This window comes from Hylobates moloch, unplaced genomic scaffold (assembly GCF_009828535.3).
Source record: "Hylobates moloch isolate HMO894 unplaced genomic scaffold, HMol_V3 SCAFFOLD_3, whole genome shotgun sequence".
NCBI classification, from domain to species: Eukaryota; Metazoa; Chordata; class Mammalia; order Primates; family Hylobatidae; genus Hylobates; species Hylobates moloch.
Window position 1 is genome coordinate 78,574,476 of NW_026652278.1, and position 27,519 is coordinate 78,601,994.

Consider the following 27,519-nt stretch of genomic DNA (forward strand, 5'->3'; position numbering starts at 1 on the left):
TTTGGCTGGATATGAAATTCTGGGTTAAAAATTCTTCTCTTTAAGAATGTTAAATATTGGCCCCTACTCTATTCTGGCTTATATGGTTTTTGCAGAGAGATCCACTGTTAGTCTGATGGGCTTCCCTTTGTGGGTAACCCGACCTTTCTCTCTGGCTGCCCTTAACATTTTTTCCTTCATTTCAACCTTGGTGAATTTGATGAGTATGTGTCTTGTGGTTGCTTTTCTTGAGGAGTATCTTAGTGGTGTTCTCTGTATTTCCTGAATTTGAATGTTGGCCTGTCTTGCCAGGTTGGGGAAGTTCTCCTGGATAATATCCTGAAGTGTGTTTTCCAACTTGGTTCCATTCTCCCCATCACTTTCAGGTACACCAATCAAATGTATGTTGTTCTGTTCACATAGTTCCATATTTCTTGGGGGCTTTTTTCATTTTTTTCTCTAATGTTGCCTTCATGCTTTATTTCATTAAGTTGATCTTCAATCTCTGATATCCTTTCCTCTGCTTGATCGATTTGGCTATTGATACCTGTGTATGCTTCTCAAAGTTCTTGTGTTGTGTTTTTCAGTTCCATTAGGTCATTTATGTTTTCTCCACTGGTGATTCTAGTTAGCAGTTCCTATAACCTTTTATCAAGGTTCTTAGCTTTCTTTCATTGGGTTAGAACATGCTTTTTTAGCTTAGAGCAGTTTGTTATTACCCACCTTCTGAGGCCTACTTCTGTCAATTCATTAAACTCATTCTCTGTCCAGTTTTGTTCCCTTGCTGATGAGGAGCTGTGATCCTTTGGAGGAGAAGAGGCATTCTGGATTTTGGAATTTTCATCCTGTTTGCACTGTTTTTTTCCTGATCTTTGTGGATTTATCTACCTTTGGTCTTTGATGTTGGTGAACTTTGGATGGGTTTTTTGCATGGTCATCTTTTTTGTTGATGTTGATGGGATTCCTTTCTGTTTGTTAGTTTTCCTTCTAACAGTCAGGTCCCTCTTCTGCAGATCTGCTGGAGTTTGCTGGAGGTCTGCTCCAGATGCTGTTTGCCTGGGTATCACCAGCAGAGGCTGCTGAACAGCAAAGATTGCTACCTGCTCCTTCCTCTGGAAGATTTGTCCCAGAGGGGCACTTGCCAGATGCCAGCTGGAGCTTTCCTTTATGAGGTGTCTGTCGACCCCTATTGGGAAGTGTCTCCCTGTCAGGAATCATGGTGGTCAGGGACCCACTTGAGGAGGCAGTCTGTCCCCCAGCAGAGCTCCAGTGCTGTGGTGGAGATCCACTGCTCTCTTCAGAACTGGCAGGCTGGAACATTTAAGTCTGCTGAAGCTCTGCCCACAGCCACCCATTCCCCCAGGTGCTCTGTCCCAGGGAGATGGGAGTTTTATCCATAAAGCCCGACTGGGGCTGCTGCCTTTATTCCAGAGACGCCCTGCTCAGAGTGGTGGAATCTAGAGAGGCAGTCTGGCTACAGCGGCTTTGGGGCACTCTGGTGGACTCCACCCAGTCCAAACTTCCTGCTGGCTTTGTTACACTGTGAGGGGAAAATAGTCTACTCAAGCCTCAGTAATGGTGTAGGCCCCTCCCCCCACCAAGCTGGAGCATCCCAGGTCAACATCAGACTGCTGTGCTGGCAGCGAGAATTTTTTTTTTTTTTTGAGACAGAGTCTGGCGCTGTCGCCCAGGCTGGAGTGCAGTGGTGCAATCTTGGCTCACTGCAAGCTCCGCCTCCCGGGTTCACACCATTCTCCTTCCTCAGCCTCCTGAGTAGCTAGGACTACAGGCGCCCGCCACTATGCCCAGCTAATTTTTTGTATTTTTAGTAGAGACGGGGTTTCACCATGTTAGCCAGGATGGTCTCGATCTCCTGATCTCATGATTCGCCCACCTCAGCCTCCCAAAGTGCTGGGATTACAGGCATGAGCCATGGCAGCGAGAATTTAAAGCCAGTGGAATCCACTGAGCAAGACCACTGGGCTCCCTGGCTTCAGCCCCATTTGCAAAGGAGTGAATGATTCTGTTCCAGCCGCCACTGGGGTATGAAAAAAAACTCTTGCAACTAGCTCGGTGTCTGCCCAAATGACCACGCAGTTTTGTGCTTGAAACTCAAGGCCCTAGTGGTATAGGCACCCAAGGGAATATCCTAGTCTGCAGGTTGCAAAGACAGTGGGAAAAGTGTAGTATCTGGGCCGGATAGCACTGTCCTTCACTCATGGCTTCCCTTGGCTAGCGGAGAGAGTTCCCTGACCCCTTGCACCTACTGTCTAACCAGTCCCAGTGAGATGAGATGGGTACCTCAGTTGAAAATGCAGAAACCACCTGCCTTCTGCATTGGTCTCGCTGGGAGCTGCAGACTGGAGCTGTTCCTATTTGGCCATCTTGCCCAGGGAATCCCATTCCAACTATTAAGTAATTTCTCATTCCTCACTTCCCTCCCACACTCTGCTTCTTCTGAGTCTCCAGTGTTTATTATTCCACTTTCTATGTCCATGTGTACACATTATTTAGCTCCCACTTGTAAGTGAGAACATGCGGTATTTGATTTCATGTTTCTGAGTTGTTTCACTTAAGATAATGGCCTCCATCCAGTTATGATGATGTTGCTGCAAAAGACATTATTTTATACTTTTCCATGGCTGAGTAGTATTCCATGGTGTGTATGTATGTGTGTATATATATACACACACATATCACATTTTCTTTATCCATTCATCCATTGATGAACACTTAGGTTTATTCCATGACTTTGCTATTGTGAAGAGTGTGACAATAAATATGCAGGTTTATTTTTAATATTTTTAATATGATGATTTCTTTTCTTTTGGGTAGATACCCAGTAGTGGGGTTGCTAGATTGAATGGTATCTTTATTTTCAGTTCTTTGAGAAATCTCCATACTCTTTTCCATAGAGGTTGTACTAATTTACATTCTCACCAACAGCATATAAGCCTTCCCTTTTCTCCATATTATTGCCATTATCTGTTGTTTTTTGACTTTTTAATAATAGCCATTCTGACTGGCATAAGATAATATCTCGTGGTTTTAATTTGCATTTCTCTGATGATATTGGTTTAAAATACTTAAGAAATCTTCTTGAACTTTGGGTGCTGTGTTTTCTTTTCTTTGTATCTATTGCTGCTTGCTTTTTTCTTCGGAAGCCTGTAGGTCCAGGGGCTTCCTCCATCCCTTTCTCTGGCAGTCAAGACTTGGTTCCTTGGATGCTCCTTCCTGGGATCTTGAAGGGATGTATACAATTCATTTTTGGAGGCAGCAGCAGTAGCAGTGGTGTGCAGTGCCGGCAGTGTTTGTGTCCGGCAGGGGTGGCAAGGAAGTCTTGCCCAGAACATTCATGTTAGGTTGTTCACTGGGGTGGTCATTTTTCCTTAATTTCACTGTTCATTGTGTGATCTTGTTGGGGTACTGAGTTAACTTCCCACAGTGGAAGCTGAAAAGCCAGATATGAAATCTTAGGCCCTGCACAAACCAAGGGCTGGTCAATGAGATAGACTTACTCGGCATTTTCAATCCAAAGTTAGGAATGCAAAGACATAAGCCAGCAGAGAATTCACTGGCTGTCTGCAGTGGTAACAACCATAGCCTAGTTCCAGGGGCAGCAGTGATGGTGCTGGGGCAGCATCTGAATTGTTGTCACCTGGGTTTGGGCTAATGCTTCACCACCCAGTGTTCAGCCTCTGAAGCACATGTGCCATCCTAGATTCGTCCTGCGGGAAGAGTTCACGTGTTTCTTTCTTTTTTTTTTTTTTTTTGGAGAGGGTCTTGTTCTTTTTCCCAGGCTGGAGTGGTGCAGTGGCACGATCTCGGCTCACTGCAACCTCCGCTTCCTGGGCTCAAGTGATCCTCCCACCTCAGCCTGCCGAGTAGCTGGGACCAGAGGTGTGCGCCACCACGCCCAGCTAAAATTTTGTAGAGACAAGGTTTCACCATGTTGCCCAGGCTGGTCTCAAACTCCTGAGCTCAAGCAATCCATCCACCTCGGCCTCCCAAAGTGGTGGGATTACAGGCGTGGGCCACTGCACTGGGCCAAATTCATGTGTTTCTGGCAGTACCTCTTCTTTTTGATCCTGATCATTTTCTGAGCCTGATTCTCCAGTCTTTTCTGTCAACTCTGGAGCTCCCAAAGATGCTGTTGGTAAATTTATTTTCGCTTAAATCAGCCAGGGGTAGTTTGTCTAGCATTTAAGTAAGAGCCTGCTTGATGAGTTCTGCATCCTGCTCTTCAGATCTTAAATTGGCTAGTGTCTGTGCCTTTCAACCCTTATCCCCTAGCCACCTCTTAAGTCTAGGTTCTAAGTTTTGCTTAATATAATCCACAATTGTTTTACATTCAGTGGAACTAAGATCCCTGACCAATACCATGTGCTTTTGTGAAAACGCTGATGTTTTCCTGGTTTATTTAGAAGGTGAAAGGTCTCTGAGGTCTGGTGTTTCCTTGTTAGCTGGCGAATCAATTTGCTTGACTATTTAACATGAATTTTGCTGCTTTTAGAATTATCATCTCAGATCTTAAGCTATGGGATGATTGACATACACAGCCTCAACCACATTTTCTGGGGTTTATAAAGTTTTTTTAGTGCAAAACTGTTGAATTAAAAAGAATCCTTTTGGTTCTACTTCTTTGTTATTTGCTGAAAAGAGTATTTTTTTTTTTCCCCTGGATAATATGAGTGAGATGGTAGCTTTGTGTCTAAAAACAGGAATGAAGATTTCATGCTCACCTTTTACCCTCTATGTCCCCAGCTCCATGCCCATCTGGGTACTACCCACTGTGTTCTTCAAAGCTTAGCCTGCGCCTGCTGCTGACCTCTTTATCAAGGTAGAGATTTTAACACTGAACCCACTGATAGCTTTGGTTTCTGTGGCTGGGTATTAGTGTTGTTGAACTCAGTGGTACAGAACTCTCTGGGAAAAAAAAGCTGCACACCTGGAGAGGAAGCCTGTTCATTCATTTATTGCAGCCCTCGTGAGTAACTTCCTTCTCGTCTGGTTGTGGCTTTTCTACTGGTGAGCAAACACCTTTTTTTTTTTTTTTTAAGGGAGGAGTATCCATTGGAAATAGGTGGACAAAACCTTTTTTAATTTTCTTTGGCTAGTTGATAATCTTTTGCACATCAGGCAGATGTTTACCTAAATTACAGTTTCAATTTTTATTGAAATTTTACAAAGCCTTTTATACTGTGTATTTTTAGGAATAGTTAATAAAGTGGTGGAATAGAGCATTAGAGATCTCAGACTTTCCATTGGCATAATCTGTTCCATATTGCTGAGGGAAATTTTAAGCATTTTGAGAGCCTAATACTGCAAACTCTGCAGAAGAGCTTATAGCAGTGCCTTGTAATAGTGTGTGAAAACCTTCATTATCAAGGCACTGACTTAGGTAATAATATGGAAAAAATAAAGTTGGATCTCTACCTCACTCTTTACACCAAAATAAAAATTACAGATATATTAAATACTAAAACTTAAAAAATGAAAAAAAAATAAAAGAGCAAGCAGGAAACAGGAAAGGAAACTTTTTATTTATTTATTTATTTTTAATTAAAAAGTAAACTTTAATGTAGAAAATGCAAACTTGGGGAAGACAGAGAAGATTACACACAAGGCTGTCATTTCACACTTGGAAGGTTGCACAGCGCCGGGCAGAGGCGTTCCGCACTTCCCAGATGGGGTGGTGGCCGGACAGAGGCTTTCCTCACTTCCCAGACAGGGCAGGGGCTGGGCAGAGGCGCTCCTCACATCCCAGAGGGTGTGAAGGAAACTTCTTAAACCCCAAAATTGAAAAGAAGTTTGAAAGCACTTCACAAACTCCAGAATTCTTAAGAGGAAAAAAATGGATAAATATGACTCTATAAAAGTAAAATTGTTCTTTATGGAAAAAATATTATACACATAATTAGAAGACAATTAAAAACCTAGAAAAATATTTGCAACATATGTGATAAAGAACACATCCTATAATATATAAAGAGTATTTAAAAATCAATAAAAAATCACCTTTCCAGTAGGCAGAAAACATAATTCATAAAGACGGAAAAAAAATGGTCTTTTAGTTTGTAAGGAAAATGCTCAACTTCACTTATAATAAAATAAATGTAAATGTAAACCAATGAATTCTGCAGCTGCACACACCCAGACTCATGAGATACAAAAGGCCTTAAACTAATATTAGAGTCACTTAGTTTCTTGAAAGGATTTCTTGAAAGTAAAACTGCACAGCACCTTCATATCCTTGGGACACTAAGCAACTTCCTAAGTAGATAACTTCTTTGGCCCTCTCACTCACATGGGTTATGCGTGGATGCCGTGGACAAGCACCAAGGTGCATGTGTCACACCGGCATTCTTTTATACATTTGTGTTTATCGAGGTCCAAGACTTGTGTGCCATCTCACAATTCTCCCAGGCCAGGAGCACTGTAGATGAGGCCGATACAGTGTTCCAATTTTATTTATCTTTGTACTTTCTGAGGAAGCAGGACTCTGAGGTCATTGTCCCAGGCATTCCTGGGTTAGCCCAGCTCTGAGATTAGCCATTACCTTGAAGACTGTAATATTGATTAGCAAAGAGCACAGGTGTCATAACACACCGTGCTAGGTGAAGGTGTAGTGGAACTGTCACTTTGTCCATTGTTGGTAGGAACTTGGAAGGGTAGTTTGAACATTCCTAGTAAAATTTAAAATGCATATTCTCTTTACTTTAGCAGTTTTGATTATAGGAATTTCTTTTACAGATGTATCCAAGGAACAGTGTAAGAGAATTTACTACAGCTCTTATTATATTAGCAACATAATGGAAACAACCTAAAAGTTCATCTTCAGGGGCCTAGTGAAAGAAAATATGGCAAATCAATTCACAGAAATACCACACAGTCGGCCGGGCGCGGTGGCTCAAGCCTGTAATCCCAGCACTTTGGGAGGCCGAGGCGGGCGGATCACGAGGTCAGGAGATCGAGACCATCCTGGCTAACACGGTGAAACCCCATCTCTACTAAAAAATACAAAAAATTAGCCAGGCGTGTTGGCGGGCGCCTGTAGTCCCAGCTACTCGGGAGGCTGAAGCAGGAGAACGGCGTGAACCTGGGAGGCGGAGCTTGCAGTAAGCCGAGATCGCGCCACTGCACTCCAGCCTGGGGGACAGAGCCAGACTCCGTCTCAAAAAAACAAACAAACAAACAAAAAAAAGAAATACCACACAGTCATTTCAAAAGGAGAGGCAGACCTATGTGCACAAAGATGGAACACTCTCAGAGCCATATTAAATGGAAAAAGCAAGGAATGGAACGGCGTGTATAGAAATGAACCTTTGTGAGAAAAGGGAATGTATATACCCTATGATTGTGTTTGCGTGGAGTATCCTTGGAAATATGGGCAAGAAACTGTAGTGTTTTTAACGGGAGAATGGGAGAAAGAGGTTCACTTTTTACTTCGTAGCCTTCTGTATTCTGTGAATTTTTCTTAAAAAGTCACGTGCATGCATTAACTATTCAAAAAATAAAAACATAATAAATATATACATCGAAGAGTTATTGTTGTAGGGTTATTGTGGCTTAGGAGAGAAAAGGCACATTTTTCTCTGATGAAATAAAATATTTAACTTATTTTAAAAAATAAGGGTCATAAAACTGTTGTCAAAAAATAGGATAGTTTTACTTCCAGTAAGTTGAATTATCATAACAATATTGGACAACAGAGTTATATGACAGAAATACTGCTGGTGGTTATTTCTGTTGGGCTTAAGTAGAGTCAATAATCACTTTCCTAATTTCTTTCCTCACATTTCCTGTATAACCCATTGCCCTCTGGTCACGAGCTTCTGAATTGCCATACCCAATCACCACTTTCCAATTATTACCTTATTCTATCTGTTGGCCCCTTTTGTGGGAGTAATTTTCAAATTTGATTTTTTTTCCTTAAACCGATCTCATTCGTTGGCTTTCATGACATTGCTTCAGAATCTCCTTCCTCATTAATCCTTCACCCTCTGCCTGGTACTTTGATTTCTGCCTTGGAAACATCTTTAGAATCTTCTCTCTTCTCTTTACTCCAAGGGAATTGCCTGAAGTTCTGCCTCCTATGTGGTGCCCTTTTCTGGTCTCACCAGCTTCAGTCAAGGTTCGATAAGGCCACTCACCTCTGTGTGTGGCTCAGAAACACTCACTGACTCTTTCTGGAGGTTCGTGCCAATACTCCAGGTGGCATCTAAGAGCCCTCACACTCTGGTCCTCAGCCTTCTATCAGCCTCCCCCACCCCATGCACCTCCCTACTCAAGTCCTCTTGGTTGCAAGTGCAGAAACCCAGCTGGACCTTGCTTCATTCAAGATGGGACTTTATTGGAAGGATCCTGTGACATCTCCTAAAATGACAAAGCCTCAGTGGGTCAGGTTAGGGCCCCTCCACCTCTCTTTCCTGCTCTTCTCTTGAGTTTGACTCTTGGCTTCTCTCTTCTGCAGATTGTTCTTTCCCACATGGAGGAAAATGGACACCAATACATTTTGAGCTTTTTTTGTTTTATTTTCAGCTTCAGCCACTGAAGGTGAATGGATTCTGTCCATCTCAAGACCCAAATTCTCAGGAAAGTGATTCATTGGCCTCACTTGGTCTAGGCAGGAAGAATCGAGAAAGACCATGGCAGCTTCCCTGCAAACCACCTGGATGGAGCTGGGGAAATGCAGTTTCCAGAAATGGGGTGGGTCTGGGCTGCAGTCCTGCAGTTGGCTGTAAGCTGCCCAAAGCTCTGGATGCTTGGACCCCTCAGCGTTCGCCACCCAACCTGTGCTTTTCAACATGTCTCTCCTCCTGCCTGGACTCCCTTATGCATTCATGAGTCTTCTGAGCAACTCTTTTCTTCCCCATCACTCATCAATACAGAAGTGGTGACTATTTCCCCAGCAATTCCAAAGCTCCTTGTATAACAGTGCTATCAACAGTATCACACTGCTTATAAAATACCAGTTTATGAGTCTGTCTGAACCAGTAGATGGTGAACTTCTCCTGGTCTCTCTCTTTCATGCATTGCACTGTTATTGTTTAGTAAAAGTCTGTTGAAGAAGGAAGGAGAGAAAAGAGGACCCTGTAATCCCCAGAGCTTTATTCTTGGACCTGCTCTCCTTCTTCCCTTCTCCTTGGCTGTCTGGGTGAACTTGCTTGGTACGTTGGGGGCTGGAGGGAGAGCTGAAAAGTGGCTGTCCTCTGTAGGATGGACACCTCAGATACCCTAGTCTGTATAATCCCTGTGTGTACTCTCAGCTAAGGGCACCTGGAAGGGGGGAGGTGGGAGTGAAGATGTGGAACAGAAACCAATTCTCCTGGGAAGAGCTGTGGGCACCTGAAACCTTCAGAACCTCTCCAGCCTTTCCTCTGTTGGGACCTGGTTTCTGTTAAAGTCCTATCAGTTCCCATGAATTGGGCCTTTGAGAGAACTTCTCTCATCCTTCCCAGGAAAGATTTAATGAAGGAGATGCAGCTGGCTTAGCTGCTGCCATTGCGAGGCTGTCCTTTGACCTTCACCATCACAGCTCAGCCTGGAGGTGGAATACTTTCTCCAGAGAGTCCTCGCCCGTGTTTGCTTGGGCTGTTAATACTGCCAGGTGGCACAGAGGTACTTATAAGGCCTCCCTCAAGTGCCCCTTTATTATGAAAACTATCACATTTTTAAGGCTCAAGAGGTTGTGGAAACAAGACTGTGCTGCACACTCACTTATTGCCCAAAGCAGAGAAAGCTGGAAGAAGAGCCGAGGAACAGGGTGACATTCACCTGCAAAAGTGTCTTTTCGATTCCATAGAGGGCTGGGTCTAAGGGAAGTTTAGGGTTGGGCTATCAGAGTATAACAATTAATGGAGGCCCAAATGGTTGGAAGATCTGGAGGACACTGACCAATCAGAAGGGTTGCAGGCAGGAAAGCCCCAGGTCCTGCCTACGTGAGGTTTCTTCTCTCTTCTGGTCTCCAGACAGGCTTCTTGCTCTCCCCATCATCTGGCCTCTGTGTACTCGTCTTCCCCTGACAGACAAAAATGCCTGGGATGGGGCTCTGAAAGCCCACTGGGGCTCAGGCTGTAGGAACTGGTACTCAGGATACCTTCAGTTCATAACTCACAGAACCAAAGCGTGCCATTCTGGCAACCCTCCCTCCTCCCAGTATTACCCATCACAGTGAGTAAGCCCAAACCTCGGGGTATCCCAAGAGGCATTCCTCCTCTTCCCCTTTTCTAGATAGATGGAATTAGTCACTAAGTTCATTCAGTTTGACCTAAAAATATTCTTAATTTCATCTCTTTGCAGCCCCAGCTCAAATTTTCTTCATTTCTAGTGCCCTAGCTGACTAAGCAACTCCAGAGCTGATTTCTCCCCTTCAGCCCACCCTCCTAAAGTCCACAGAGTTAATCCTTCAGCTGCAGGACACTCCCCTTCTAATAGCCTTTCTGCTGCCTTGGCACCTGACTGCCCATCCAGGTTGAGGTGGCTATGCAGGTCTCTACACTTAAAAAGAAATTCTCTGAAAGTCTGCACGTTTCTCTCAGCTCCCATGTGCCTCAGTGTGATGTGTCCATGGGTGTCTGAATCTGGAACTGAACATCCATGTGTCTAAGGCTGTGCAAGACCAAATGGATGAAAGCTGGCTTTGTATCTGTGCATATCTACACGTCTCTGCGAATGGGCGCTGAGGATTTGTGTGTGCTGAGTGTGTGCTCACCTGGGTGTTCGTGTGTGAGTTTTGGTGTGTGTGTTTGTATTTGTTGTGTGTATATGTGTGAATATGTGCGTAATCCTGCATATTCTCCATCGTTTGTTGTTTCTCTGAGCCTGGCTCTCTGGGAGGCTGAGTGATTGCTGTTGACAGGGAATGTTCCAATAAGGAACAGTGTGAAAGAAATCATTTCACACTCCCCGTAGAGTAGACCACGCGCTCTGTTCTTGGCAAATGAGTGGTTGCTGAGTTACTGAAAGTCAGCTCCTCTCCTCTCCTGCTATGAAGCATCGACCGGTCGCTGGCTGTTTTTAACACAAGCAAGCTCCACTTCTTTCTGAGGCTCCACTGACGAGGGAGGGAGTGCAGGACCAGGTAGGCCCTCATCTTTGTCTGAGATTTACTGAGTCAGGGAGAGCACAGGGCAGCCCGCGTGGGGAGGGCTGAAAGTGCCTAGGCTCCTGGAGGAGAGATGAGGCGCTGTGTAGGATTTGGGGCAGGGCAGAACTTTTCATTGCTGTGGCTCTTCTGGCTTTAGGGCCATCTGTAGCAGAGCAGACTAAAGTGAAAGCTTTATAGGAAAGTGTTTATTTGAAAAGAACTGGTTGAGAGGAAGTGAGGTGTGAGCAAGTTCCAGCAAGGTAAGTCTGGGCTGTGAAGAACCCAAGAGTTAAGAGCACCAAGGCAAGCAGGTCAGACCCTGAATCTCAGGCCAGTATTTTCCTTTCAGGGCCCCCTTGTCCTGGGTTCATCCTTAGATGAGATGCTCAGAGCTGGATTTTTCTTCCTCTTCCTGTCCCCACCCCTCCACTTACCAGCTTCTGGGTCTCTTTCTGGCCACTCTAACAACCAAACCATCTCACTATCACATTTGTAAAGATGCCAGGTAAACCCTAAATAAAGAAAGTCTTTGATGCATAAGACATCAGGACTCCAGCCTCAGCTTTCCCTACCTGGGCATTGTGTAAAGGAGGAGAAGGAAGCCAGAGCCAGACAGTGCATTGCTTTCCAAGCAGAATGAATAGCAGCCGCAGAGCAGCAGCTGCAACTCACACCTCCTGACGCCCCATTGAGTGTCCTTTCCACTACACAAAGGTCATTTTGAATGACTTTGGGGGTGTCAGATTACTTTTATTTTATTTAAAACCAGAAAATAACCTCCACTTCTGGGACCATATGAGTGAAGTGGAAACTCATGTAACGAGAGTTAGGAAAAGAGCTTGTGACAGTGGAATCGAGGACTTTCATCTGGAAGGAATGATCCTGCCTTTGAAGAGGCAGTTGTAGGAAGGTTTGATGTAGGCCAGATATGGAGAGTTCTGAGAATGAGTGGCAGAGTGACCAACTCAGACAGTCAGTTCAGTTCAGTCCAGCCATCACTTACTCAAGACCCAGCATAGGCCAGGAGCTGGGAAGGTGTCGGGCACATACAGAGAGGGCTAAGACATGGCTCTGCTATCGAGGAGCTCACATGCTTGTGGGAGAGCCAGAAATCAAAGAATTGCCCAAATGCAATGTGTGGTGAAAGCTCAGATGTCAGTATGCGAGGGTTGCTAAGGGAACAGAAAAGGAGACGTACTCCATCTGCTAGGGCTCAGAGGATGCGTAGATGTCAGTACAATGCACAGTGTATGGGGAACTGCATACCTTTGGTCTAGGTGGGGCATAATGTGCAAGGTGGGGAGTGGAAAGTGGGAGATCTGAGAGTTTCCTGAAATCCAGATGACATGGGTCCTTGAGGCTGTCATAAAGTGCTTAAAAATGGAAATCTACCCACAAGTTTTAAGCAGGGTGATAAATGAATCAGATTTGTGTTTGGTAGCTCCTTCTGGAACCATTCATAGGGGGCATTCAAAAGAACAAAATCATAAGTGGACGCCAGTGAGGAGATGGCAGCAATCCTCAGGCAGAGGAGGAAGAGATGGACTGGAAAATATTTAAGAGGTAAAAGTTAGAAGGTGGCATGATAGGATGGTTGTTAGGAGAGGAGGAACAGCTTACTTTCATGACTTACGGGCAATGTGGAAGGCGTTGTCACTGGCTGGGGTAAGGACTATTTAGTTTGAGAAATGGAGACCTGTGGAGATGATGAAGGCTGAACACACATTTAAGGATTTTGGGGACATCCAGAGGAAGATTTCGAAGAACCAGTAAGATCTGATGTTTAGGAGAGAAGTCAAAACTGGAGCTAGAGATTTTGAAATATACAGCCATGTAGGAAGATAAAGTGTCTCAGAGAGGGTCTAGAATGTAAGAAGAACAGTGAGTCAGAAGCAAAACTCTTGGAACCCCAAACTTTAAGGAACAGTAAGAGTAAGAGGGTTCCAGGCACAGGACAGAGCAGGGCTAGTCAGAGGGGAACCATGAAGGACTGGAGGGTGGGCTGTTGTAGCAAGGGCCAGAATGGGGAATGGAAGTGCTGGAATCAAAAAGAGTGGCTGTTAGTGCCAGGTACAGAGGGGAGTTAAAGACAGGGAAGGACTGGGCTCGCTGGAGTGGGAATGGAAGTCTGGTTGTAGGAGGTTGAGAGTTGAATGAGATGCTGTGCAGACTGAGCTAGGCCACGCTTTGTAGAAGGTCTAGTGAAAAGAGAAGAGGAATCTTACTAGAGGGAACACAACATCAGGGTTTTATTCTTGGGGTGGGGGAGGAGGAAAATAACATACCTATTTATAGAATGAGTACAGAAGCTTGGTGGAGTGGGCAGCTGAGGGTAGAGGAAGGGCAATTGATGGCGGGAAGACTTAGAAGATGCAGAGGGTGGACAGAGAGAACCTTTAGCCTTGGATAAAAAGGGGAATGGAGGGAAGGGGCCAGTTCCGGGTGTGGACCTACATCAGTTTATAGGTGACAGGAGCTAGAAGTCGAGGGAAATGATGCTTCCATGTCTTAATGAAACAGGAGACAAAGCTTTAGGCTGGTCATGTTCATGGCTTGTGTAAGCAGGCTTGAGAAATATTAGAAAGCTATGGATTAGAAATTAGGGAATATGAATGTGGGAGCTAACCACAGACATGGCATGGCCAGAAGAGCCAAGAATCAAGTGAGAATAGCCACGTTTCATTGGCAGTGATGAAATCGCAGAATTGCAAGGTTTTCTTCAGCAGCGTTCAGTTTCCCAGGTACAGGGCTCTAATAAAGGGACTGCTGTGACACTGACCCAGGATTGGGGGTTTTGATGGACAAAGGTGGGAAATGACAGCAATAGTAAGCCCTAAGAGTTATTGAGTACACTCTGTGTTCCAGACAGAAATGTCTAAGCTCTCTATGTCTATTGTTTTGTTTGATTTTTGTCACAAATCTAGGAGGTTGAAATTAGTAATAAATCTATTTAACAGGTGCTGAAACTGAGTCTCAGGTCTAAGTCAAATTTGCCCAAAGTTACCTAGGTAGAATGTGCTAGAGACAGGATTCAAAACCAGGCAGTCTCTCTGGTCCCAAAGGGAGAAAATAATTCAGGGAGTCAATGATGAGATTAAGCTGCCTTCTGAAGCAAACGAGGCTAGCAGATGGCTGCTGGACTGGAAGAAAATTAAGTCTCCAAAAGACTTGGGAGTCTTTTTTTCCTGAGGACAAAAACTCCCATGGTCATGGATAAGGGCTGGAAGAATGATTACTTGAGGGGTTCAGATACTGATTGCTGGAGTTGAAGAGATATAGGAATGTAATGGTAGTGTGTAGGGTGGAGTAAGGACATTGAAATATCTCAAGATAATGGAGCTGAAAGGCAATAAATGAATAACTGGCATAGCAGGGGATGAGGTTAACTATGCTTGATACTTGAATTATGGACTAGGCTTTGTTTTTCAATATTGCCAACCTCTCCGCTATTCCCGAATCCCAGAAACCACCCATTCCTACATGCCCAGTTTTCCCAAAGGTGACTTTCCTTCTTCCAGGAGACAGGACTGGAAGTCCATATGAGGCCCCAGTTTACCAGCTTCTTCTGAGAAAGTGATGGTGTCACAGTGGGGATGGGGACTCGGAGAAGCCACAGACCCACAGGGGACAAATGTGCCACCCGAGTCATTGTCACATCCTCCTTACTGTTATGTGTGTGTGGGCTTGGCAGACCCATGCCCAGGAAAGCGTGTGTGTATCTGTGTGTGTGTGTACATATGTGTGTGATTTGTTTATGGCAACTACCCTAAGAGATGAACACTGTCCATGCCTGTGGGGATCAGCCGTCAATTCCTTGGGTTGCTTTATGAGAGAAAACAGCACGGGAGGCCCGGAAAACTGTGTTTCCCTTCACATTGGGCTGGGAAAGGGACCCCAAGTGACAGGGAACAGACTGGAAGTTCTGGGAGGAGGGGGAAGGAGCCGAGTCTGTGAGAGCTGTTGCAGGAAGGCCAAGGCCAGAGCAGGCCTGAAAGAAAGGGCCTGGAAATCGAAGTAGAAAAGGCTTCAGGGATCCTCCAACAGTCCCTGCATCTCTGAGGGGAATTTCTTTTCTTTTCTTTTTTTTTTTTGAGACGGAGTCTCGCTCTGTCGCCCAGGCTGGAGTGCAGTGGTGCAGTCTCGGCTCACTGCAAGCTCCGCCTCCGGGGTTCACGCCATTCTCCTGCCTCAGCCTCTCCGAGTAGCTGGGACTACAGGCGCCCGCCACCACACCCGGCTAATTTTTTGTATTTTTAGTAGAGACGGGGTTTCACTGTGGTCTCGATCTCCTGACCTCGTGATCCGCCCGCCTCGGCCTCCCAAAGTGCTGGGATTACAAGCGTGAGCCACCGCGCCCGGCTCTGAGGGGAATTTCAAGATTATTTTTATGACTTTTACAGAGCCACCATGGGCTTATTCTCAAAGCAGAGTTGTGGTTAAAAGACCACAGTGTATACAACCCCAAATCATTTCAAACCAATTTACATTATTTGCTAGTACTTCTATAGGCCCATGAAGGGAAAGCATGGTCTCTTCCAATGCCTTTTAAATTGCCCTTTTATTCTCTCTCACATTGCCTCCCTTACCACAGCTGCTCCCCAAGACTTGGTCGTCAAAGACCCCTGTACGTGGCTATGGTCTCTCACGCCTGGGTGCTTCCCTCTGTATGCCCTTCCTCTCCATTCTGCAACACAAAAGCAAGGATGGTGACCTTGGAGGAAGGGAGGAAACGGCATCACGGCAGGCTATGATGCTGTTTAGTGAGGATGGGCGGCGAGTTAGGGCAAAGCTGGAGACATAGTTGTGTTAACATTTTAGTCTGTCACCTTCTGCCTAAGCAATGTGAGGGACACCAAGTGGAGAAGTCCAACGCCTCAGTGAGCCCTTCCAGATTCCTTCTGCTCACCTGCCAATGCCTCTCCACCCTGCTGGGCCTCCTTTTACTCTGAGAGCCTGTTAGCATCTTGGGAGTCCCCAGGAACCTGTCTGAGTTGACTTGGACTCTTGTTACAAATCTCAGGAACAGGGAACGAGCAGCCTCATACTCCTGAGATGAAGCATTTGATCCCCTTCCCTTCTGAGATCAACGCCTTTAATGTGAGGGGAAAATAGGACCCTGAGAAGGAGCAACCACTTGAAGCCTCTGGTTGCCACACCCCCGGAAGAAATTCACACGCACCCTATGACAGGCTATTTCCTGCAGCAGGTCCATTCCCTCTCTCGTTTTCTTAGACCTACTTTGATCTGTCAATAGTGAGAATGGGCTGGCTCCTGGGAATCAAATTCAATACTCTTTATTAATTTCTGCCTGGTTACTAACTCCTCCCAGCCCCCTCTCCCATCCCCTCAATGTATTTAGATGCTTCTGAACCTCTCAGATCTATTGTCTGGCTTCTGCTAATTAGTATCTTTCTGAATATATAGGCAAACACTGTTCACTAAGTATCTGCTACAGCGATCTTGTGCCAGTTACTAAATATTTGTCTCTCAGCTCCAATGCCTGTCAGCTGATGTTGGATTTGGGATTCTATAAGCCCTACATTCCTGCTTTGCCCCTACATTGTTATGCTGGGCTTTGCCAGTAGAGGGCGCTGGAGGGTGCCTGTAGGGCAGGAGGAGAGACGGGAGAGGGGAGCGTGCTCCTCCCCACCGCAACCTGCAATGCTTCCCTGCCCCCACAGGCAGCAGAACTCAGTCTGCAGTTTTTCCAACCCTAGACGAGCTAGACTCATTGCACCCCACACCCCCAACACCACTCCATTGCCTTGGAGACCCAGCACTGGCTGGTCGCCTCTACTCTAAGGTCTGAGTTTCATCTCAAAGGACTTCTCTACATTTCTGTTTTAATAATTCCAACCTCTCTCCCTTTGTTCCTCTGGCCCTAGTGAACATAGCTGTTCCTATAGTGACTACTTCTGTAATACCTTAGAGTTCTCTTTTTACCCTTTCCGTTAACTAGTTAATGACTTTACACCTAGTTAGCAATTTTTTATACTAAATTATCTCTGTTCATATGACTGATGTGGGTTTGGTCTTGATGGGATCCTCATGCAGATAATAGTTTGGCTGATGAGCCACAGGAGCTGTCCACGCACAGAACTTGCAGTCTTTATGGCTTCATGTTCATGGACATCCTTGAGTGCCAGGACACATCAGCAGTGCTGTGGGGTGGCATATTGTTGTCTCCATGTCACTTCATCCCTACATTCTAAACATGACTCTAAATCTTCTATAGACCCTGGTGTTCTACTTCCCATTGATTTCTTAAACTTCATGCCAAGGCTTCTATAGAGAGTTACATGGCCATAGCTAAGCCTCCAGGGAATCCGGACCTGGTGGATATTCCCAGGCCATGGATTTGGGGGTCAGAATTTGTTTGGTATAGACTAACTCCCAGCAACCCAAAAGAACTTTGAGTTTTACAGAACTGGGGTGTCTGTGGGGCTGGCAATTTAAATAGCAATTATTTTAGACTTCCTCTGCTTAGTGAATTCACACAATGCCATGTCTATTTGTCAGATGCACCTTTAGAAATCTAAAAAGAAAGGGCTTCAAGTAGGGTAAGAGTATATTTATTTTTCATGGGACTAAACATCTAGGACAGGAGTCTAGGTGGGGGGTGGCCCCTGCAAACTGGCATTTGTACCCTGAACTCCTTCTCTTTCTGCTCTGCTGTTCCCAGTTTACAACTTTCATTCTCATATTACTATCAGGTGGCAAAGTAGTGGCTGCTCCTTCTCCAGCCTCCCGTTCATATCCCAGGCAGGAACAGGAAGGACACATACCAGATGGGGCAGTGCAATGAATGGGAAATGGGGAAAGGACACTTTCCCAGGTATTCCCAGCAGTCTTTCTCTCGTGTCTCATTGGGCAGAGCTGTGGCATCTGGCCACTCTTAGCTGCAAAGGAGATTGTAATGTAACAGTCTAGCTGGTACATTGCTCCCTCCATAAAAAAGATTTAGTAATAAGAGGGAAGAGGGTAATGAACACTGGATGGGCAAACTGCAGTGTCTGTCAAAACATGTAGATTTGGTGCTTTGAGTGGAATATATCAGCCTGGACATTTCAGTCGCTCTCTAATTTTACTTCCACTTTAAGTGAAATCAAGAGTGTCCTTGTGACTCTGGGAATATTCTAGGAGTCCTCATGGCCAATGCTGGGCCACCTTTGCTTTAGGTCTTTACCTCTTGAATGCAGCTTTTGTGCTCTGATGGAGAACACGAGCTTTCAGGCCGCTCATAGTTAGATATTCTTAATTTAAAGTCCAGCTGTGTGCACAGTCCCCAGCTCAACCTCTCAGCATTGGACCCCTCTCAGTTGGCTCCCTCAGCTCTCATCTCCTCCTTCAGTGCTTATTCCACATGCATCTTGTTGACTTCCTCCACTGCCCTCTAATTTTCTATCACAGTAGCTGGAGGATTGGCCTGGCAAAGCAGGGTATTTATTGGAGGGATCTGAATAGGACACATAGAAACCGAATCTCTAGCGAACTTGCCAAGGGTGGAAGCTGGAAATGCCGACAGGTTAATAGTTACAATCAAAGAAGTCTCAATGAAGTGGCAAGAAAAGGGACAGAGGCTTGTCAGGGAAGAGCCAGCAGGTCCAAGGAGTCACTGAAGAGGCCAAGGAGGTCTCTTTTGTGGTGATGACTGCTTGACAAGGAAGACAGTCAGGGCCTCTTGGGGACTTCCTTCACCAAGACCTCTCTGAGCCCCATCGTAGCAGGACTCAGGCTGTCCAGATCACGGTGGCTCAGGTCTCTCCAAAATGGCAGGGGTGAGCTGGAACAGGGCTTTCTGGTAATGTTTTTCAGTGTCACCTGGTATTTGTTCATTTCTTCATTTCTTCCTACTCTTTGGGGAAGCTCCTCCACCCCAGCCTGCCTTCCCTCTGGATCCTCCTGCTTCATGCTTTGTGTGTTTGCCTGGTGGGCAGTTGTAGGTACCTTAAAGACCTTAATAAGATCTATAAACATGCACTTCCAGCAGCATCACTCTTGCCTGCCTTGGAAACTTCTTGCTTAAGTGAAATCTAAACAGCCTGTAATTGTATATCACCTCTTAAGGACCATTTAAGAACCAAACCAGTATTTACAAATGGATTTGAAATGTTCTCTGTAAAAAGAATTAATTCTGTTATCTCTTAGTGCCTAGGAAAGCAAACAAAAGAGAAAGAAGTCTTATATTTGTCCAATGGTATGGGCAACAGTGCCTCTGGCCCAAATCAGACAGCCTGAGGATTTTATCCAGTTGGAAATAAAAACTTCAGAATGCATTTGATCAGAGGGAACGAGAATCGACTCAGAGACGATTGTTATTTCTCCTGAGTAGAATTTACCTGACTCAAAGAAGCAAGGAAATAGACAGCAGGAGTGCCGGCACCTTCCTTCCATGGCTGGGCACTCATGGTGTCATGGAGACTTCTCCTGGAAGTGTAGCCAGTGCTGTTCCTGAGCCAGGCCAGTTTCCATTCCACCTGGACTGGGATCTGATCTTTGTTGTCAGGTGGAAGCCTACATAACTTGCACCCAGGGAGTCCAATGTCAGGGAGTCACAGTGACCCCTTACCCCCACAATGTAATGTGAGCATAACCTACGTCATTGGCTAATGCCTCAGTTTCCCCATAAGTGCAGCTGGGCTTCATTAAGACTAAAACAATCTAATTAAGTTTAAGAGCTTCTGCACAGCAAAAGAAATGATCAACAGAGTAAACAGGAATTCTACAGAATGGGAGAAACTATTTGCAAACTATGCATCTGACAAAGGTCTAATATCCAGCATCCATAAAGAACTTAAATTTACAAGAGAAAAACAAACAAAACAACCCCATTATAAAGTAGGCAAAAAACATGAACAGACACTTTTCAAAAGAAGACATACCTGCAGCCAACAAGTATGAAAAATAGCTCAATATCACAGATCATTAGAGATATACAAATCAAAATCAAAATGAGTTACCATCTCACACACCAGTCAGAGTGGATATTACTTGAAAGTCAAAAAACAGCAGATGTTAGCGAGGTTGCGGAGAAAAGGGAACACTTACACACTGTTGGTAGGAGTTTAAATTAGTTCAACCATTGTGGAAAGCAGTGTGGTGATTCCTCAAAGATCTAAAGACAGAAATACCATTTGGTCTGGCAATTCCACTACTAGGTATAAACCCAGAGAAATATAAATTGTTCTACCATAAAGACACATGCACGTGAATGTTCACAATAGCAAAGATGTGGAATTGACCTAAATGCCCATCAATGACAGATTAGGTAAAGAAAATGTGGTACATATATATCATGCAACACCACGTGGTCATAAGAAAGAATGAGATCATGTGTTTTGTGGGAACATGGATGGAGCTAGAGGCTATTATCTTTAGCAAACTAAAGCAGAAACGGAAAACAAAATGCTGCCTGTTCTCACTTATAAGTGTCAGCTAAATGATGAGAACACATGAATACAAAGAAGGGAACAACAGACACTGGGGACTACTTGAGGGTGGAGGATGGGAGGAGGGAGAGGAGCAGAAAAGATAATTATTGGGTACTGGGCTTAATACCTGGATGATGAAATAATCTGAACAACAAACCCCCGTGACATGAGTGTACTTCTGTAACAAACCTTTACTTGTATCCCTGAACCTAAAATAAAAGTTAAAAAATAAAAAAGGACACAAGCAGCTAATCAATTAAAATGTTCAACTACTAAAGAAAAAAAGACTAAAACTGTGTCCTGGATTTTAAACATTTTTTGTCTGGGCCCCTGATGCTATCACTAACCCTTGCTAACTGATAGCTCTGTCCAGCCTTCCAGAGCACCAATGTCTAATGGAAATGAAAACGAGAGCCATATCAGTAATTTGAAATTTTCTATCAGCCACATTAAAGAAATAAGAGGAATCAGGTAAAATTAATTTAGTGATATAGTTATTTAACCTAATATATTGCAATATTGTCATTCAAGATGTAATCAATATAAAATTATTAATAAGTGTTTCAGTCATGGATCTCTAGAGAGAGAACCAATAGGATATATACATGAAAAGGGATTGTTTTTTTAAAAGGAAAATTGACTTACTTGATCATGGAGGCTGAGAAGTCCCACCCACGATTGGCCGTCTGCAAGCTGGAGAACCATGGAAGCCAGGAGCCTGCCTCAGTCCTAGTCTAGAGACCTCAGAACCAAGGAATCCAATGGTTGAACTCTCAATCTGAGGCCAAAGGCCTAGAGGGATGCTGTATAAGTTTCAGGGTCCAAGAGCCAGAGAACATGGAATTTTGACATCTATGAGCAGGGGAAGAAGGGCACGCAGGCTCTGGATGAGAAAGAAAAATAATTTGTCCTTCTTCTGTCTTTTGTTCCATCTGGGTCCCCAGCCAAATGGATGGTGCCTACCCATACTGAGAGCAGATCTTCACACTTAGTCCACCAACTCACATGCCACTCTCCCACAGAAACACCCTCATAGGCACACCTGGGGAGTCCAATCATTCTAATCAAATGGCAGACAAGCTGGGTTTCTCTTTCAGCAGAAGAGGGAATTTTATGTTAATTTTATGTGTCGACTTGATTGGGTTTTTAGTTAATTTTATGTGTCAACTTGATTGGATTAAGGCGCTTCCAGATATTTGGTCAAATATCATTTCTGGATGTGTCTGTGAGGGTGTTTCTGGATGCAATCAGCATTTGAATTGGTGAACTGAGCAAAGCGGATTGGCCTCCCTATTGTGGGCGGGTAGCATTCAGTTTGTTAAAGGCCTGAATGGAATATAAGTCTAACTAAGAAAGAATTACTTCTGTCTGACTGACTGTCTTTAAGAAGACATGAGTTTTCTTCTGTTGCAGACTTGGACTCAGATTGGAATTGATACCATTAGCTCTCCCGGCTCTCAGGTCTTTAGATTCAGATTGAAACTTCTCCTTTGATTTTCCCAGGTTACCAGCTTGCAGATTGCAGATCTTGGGACTTCTCAGCCTCAGCAAATACATGAGCCAATTCCTTGTAGTGCACATGTGTCCCGTTGGTTTGTTTCTCTGGAGAATCCAGACTAATATAGTTTCCCATAGGCTGAGCATATGGAAATATAACATTGATGACCAAACGTATTATGAAGATACCAGTCAGTAGATTCCATATTCTTATGTCAAGGTGCAACACAGGCAGCATTCTGAGCTACTCTGAGTCAGGATCCAGGGAGAAATTGGTAGCTAATTGTGGAGTGTGATCCAAGTAAAAAAGTGGCATCAAGAAGCCATCAGCAGAAGATGGAATCTAGGAATGAAGCCAGAAATCTGAAAAACTGGAAATCTGAGGGATTATGCTAGGACTGAACCAGAAAAGTGAGAGAAAAATACTCACTTTATGGAGGCTAAGAAAACTACTTTTTGTGGGTGTGGCTGAGCTTTGCAGTTCTGTTTAATCCGGGGTGTGCCTTCTTGGGAACCGTTAGGAGGTCGCTGCCTTCCATAACACTTTTGTTGCAGAGGCCATCCTTCAACATTCGTCTCTGGGATTACTCCTGTTTTCCTCCCCACCTCCAGCTTTTCCTTGCCCTCCAGTAATCTTTATACGAGGCAAATCTAATCACGACAGTTAACCCCCAGATTGAAACATATTTTGCCTGTAGTGTGATGACCAAACTCCCATTGGTGTTTTCAGAAACCTTTATATCTTATCCTTTGCTTATCTATCTTTTCAGCCATCCCCATCTGTTTCCCCTATCTCCCTTACACACATGACATTTTATGTACTTTGCACCATAATGCTTTCTCTTTCACATCTGTGCTTTTGCACATGGTTTCTCCTTGCCTGAAAAATCTCTACCTTTCCCATTATTCAATTCAATCCTTCTGTTTATCCTCCAAGAAAGAGTGTAGACATCACCTTCTCCAAGAATCATCCCTGATATTCCCACTTATCTTAATTCCTGGTTGGATTAGATGCCGGTATCTTGAATTTTCAAAAGCATTACTGATATCTTCATAATAGCACCTATATTACTACATTTTAATAACTTGTTTACATGTTTGCCTTCCCATTATACCATAAAGTTCTTGAAGGCATTTCTGTATTCTCAAGGCACAACCCTGGGTTGGGCCTCAGAAAGATTTATGCAATGACCAATGCCTGGGTTTGCCCAGCTTCTATGAAGAGTATCAGTGGAAACGGGGGCTCAAACCAAATCTGCCTACTCTGAGTTTCCTATCTGATTTAAACTGTGATTCCCCAACCACTTCATGGCTATGTCAACTTAGGCTGGGACTCACACCTTTAAGAAAGCAATTTGTCAGTATATATGCCAAAATAAGCTGTTTTCCCAAGATGTTCATTGCAGTATGGCCTCAGATAAAAAAGCAGAAGAAATAACCAAATTATAACGAATATGTAAATTACAGCATGCCAACGAGGTGAAATTTAGGCAGTCTTAACCATGATTGTGAAGGCAATCTAACAGCCTCAAAGAAAAAAGACTCAGTACTTTCTGTGCACCCTCGAAGAGAAAATACAATTTCATTAAACAACTCTTCTTCTGTTTATTCATTCATTAGTTCACAAATGTTTATTGAATACTTATGATGTACAAAGCTCTGCTCATTGCAAGAAGTCTACATTTTAATTAAGATTTCCAGGGGAAATGGAAGATAGGACTATATCACTCATTATACAACATGTTATTTAGTGGTAGTCTCATTCACTATTTTACCCCTTACAAAGTTACTCTTAAAATTAAATGTTCTTAAAACCTTCTCCTCCCTTGTGGTCTAGCCTCACCTTTTCCCCCTTCCATCAATTACTATCTCTTTACATTCAATCTTGTCTTAAGTGAGCAATTTATCTATCATTCTTAAAGTTCCATAAATCTTGTATCCTCATACCCATTACTCCTCTCAGTAAACATTTTTTTTAATTTTTAAATTTAATTTAATTTAATTTTTTGAGACGGAGTTTCACTCTGTCACCCAGGCTGGAGTGCAATGGTGCAATCTTGGCTCACTGGAACCTCTGCCTCCTGCTTGTAAGCGATTCTCCTGACTCAGTTTCCTGAGTAGCTGGGATTACAGGCGCCCACCACATTCGGCTAATTTTTTTTTTTTTTTTTGAGATGGAGTCTTGCTCTGTTGCCCAGGCTGGAGTGCGGTGGTGCAATCTTGGCTCACTGTAACCTCCACCTCCCAGGTTCAAGCAATTCTCCTACTTCAGCCTCCCAAGTAGCTGGGAGTACAGGCACGTGCCACCACACTTAGCTAATTTTTGTATTTTTAGTAGAGATGGGGTTTCACCATGTTGGCCAGGCTGGTCTCGAACTGCTGACCTACGGTGATCCAACTGCCTCGGTCTCCCAAAGTACTGGGATTACAGACATGAGCCATCACGCCTGGCTGGGCCCAGCTAATTTTTGTGTTTTTAATGGAGGCAGGGTTTCACCATATTGACCAGGCCAGTCTCCAACTCCTGACCTCAAGTGATCCGCCCTCCTCGGCCTCCCAAAGTGCTGGGATTATAGGTATGAGCCACCATGCTCTGCCAAAAATGTTTCGTAGAGTTTGTTTTTCTTGAAAGGCAGTAGAGAAATTATAAATAACAAATTATGTTTCCCTGCCATAGTACTTGTCCTACCCTGGCATAGATATGCACTGGGGGCAAGACACCTTATTGGAATTATTGATCATCTTGGATCTCGGACCTCTCTAAGCTCAATGTGGTACAATGGGTACAAGAACACGAAGTCCCCTGTGCAGCTACCTTTCTGATACAGGCTAAACACTATTTGTCTTAGTCCCTTTGCATTGCTGTAAAGATATTCCAGGGTATATCTGGAGGCTGGGCAATTTCTGAAGAAAAGAGGTTTATTTGGCTCACGGTTTTGCAGGCTGTAAGGAAGCATGGCACCAGCATCTGCTTCTAGTGAGAGCTCCAGGCTGCTTCTACTCACAGTGGAAGGGGAAGAGGAGCTGGCATGTGTGGAAAACCTGTGGTGGGAGAGGAAGTGAGGGAAGAGAGACTCCAGACCTTTTAACAACCAGCTCTCATGGGAACTAACAGAACAAGAACTCATTTGCTCTCCTCCACCCCCAGGGAGGGCATTAATCTATTCATGAGGGAACCACCCCCATGATCCAAACACTTTCCATTAGGCTCCACCCTCCATATTGAGGGTCAAATTTCAAGTTGAGGTTTGGGGAAACCAACATTTAAACTATAGCACTATTCATGATTTTTCAAGAGGGCCTGAAGCTGGTATCAGCAGTGCTTGTAAAGGGTCTTATGAAACGTTTCATGGCTAGGAACTCTTGCTATGGCTAATCTTCCCGTGTCAGAGCTGAGACGAAATTGCTGGAAGAGAAGAGAGAGAGACAGTTGGCCTAGTTCTAGGTATGACCCAATGGTATTTAAATAATTCATATATTTAAAATAAAAAAATAAATATTTTATGAGTCTTTAAATTTCAGGAATGAGCTGCACCCTTGAAACCCACAGAATAAAAACTAGACTTTAGTCACAAACACCACTGCACAGTGAAATGTTGCTATTAGTGGGCACACATAATTCAGAGCCAACAGAATTTCACACTCAGGGGCCTTCACAATCCAGCTTGACTGCCTCATGTGGAATGCCAGGGAGGAGGCTGCCTTCTTCCTTGTCTCCTGAGGGTTCCGTGTCCTTTGAACAGCAATCTTTTGATCTAAACAGGGTGAAACCCTTGCTCATGCAAACCATTGTGCTGTGAGGGAAATGTACAACTCACTCCTGGCCATCTTGAGCACTTTTAAGAAACCTTGTTAATAAGATTTGGTGGGAGGGTATGTAGTTATAAAGCAGAACAATAAGGCTGGTGGGAGTTGAATAATTTTTCTATTTATCTCTATTTCCCAGGAGGATTTTAGAGAGGATGCAAAGTACTTGCAGCAATGTGACTAGAATATTTCCTCAAAATGGTTGCTTATTCTCATTCTGTCTATTTTAAAATATAATGCTTATTGATTTTTTTGTATAGTTATAGAAGTAATGTATGACCATTATATAAAATTTGGAAAATATGGCAAATGTAAAGAGGGAAAGAAAAGGCATCCATAATTGATCTCATTATTTTGCAGGAGAGAGAAGGCCTAATTTCTATGCTTAAGAGTCTCTTTCTCTTCACTTTATTCTCTTATTAGCCTTCCTCTAGTTCCTTGGTTACCCAGGTTAAAAGCAGTTTTGAAAGAGGGTACCTCTCTTCTACAACTTGGTTGTAGATACACTCATTGGTATCACAGGTCTTGACTAGGGCACGTTTTTAGAATTAATTGCAAAGATTTCTTCTACTGTATCGTATGGAAGATAAAATTTACATAACTTGTGTTTTTGATGTAGTGATCCTGGAGAATTAATAAGATTTAAGGCAGCACTTCTCAATCTTGGCACTAAGGCCATTTCAGATCAGAGGATTCTTTGTTGTGGGGCTTCCCTGTGCATTGTAGGATGTTGATCAGCATCTCAGGCTTCTATGCACTAGATACCAGTAGCAAAATCTCTTTGCCCGAGTTATAACAATCAAAAATGTCTCTAGAAATTGCCAAATGTTACCTGGGTGAGAGGGGGTGAAATTGCCCTTGGAGAGAACCACTGTCAAGTACACCTAGAAGTTAGAAGTGCCAGAGTCTCTGGACTTTCAATCGTGGAAATGTCACGAAGATAAGCATTTTAATGAAATTTCTGAAAACACAAATTTTATCAATAGCTTGTGTTCCTATTGCTTTTTTTTTTTTTTAATGAGATGTGCATTGTTATGAAGACATGAGAGGCCTGAATGTGAGTCTTATCATTCAGGAGTTAGTCAAGGGTGGAGCAACCACTTTAGATATTCCAATTAGAAAGGGAGCTAATACAGGGAACTAGGAGCTTTCAGAACCCTTAAAAGAGCTGGGCAGGAGAGTGAAGGTCAGGGAGGGCTACTGGCTTTCAGAAATCTAGAAAGCTGGAGTCATGGAAAAGTTTTCTAGAAGATCAGAAGGTTGCAGAAATCCCATAGGGTTTGCAACTGATAATCTCAATAACTTGTAGAAGCAATATGAGTCATTTTTAGAAAGAAACCTGGAAGCTACTGGCTCTCAACATTATTTGCCATCTGCTGACACTGGAAAGCCTCTCTCTAGCTGCTGTGGGATGAGGTGGAGAATGGCTCCACCTCCTCTTGTGCTTCCGGGATCTCATATGAATGCCCTTCAGTGGCCAAATCTAACTAAAATCCTGTTGGCAAGGGAGTCTTGGAAATGTAAATTCTAGGCTTTCAGCCCTGCAGCCCCAGAAGGTGCTGAGAACAGGGATATGACTGAGATAGTCGAGAAGATATTGTGATATGGCAAAGAGGCAATTATTAAAGTGTCTTTTGTTAGCATTAGATTTGACAAGGGACATAGCCTACTCCAGTGATGCTACATTGATAAAATATCCTTAAGCTTCTTTATCTG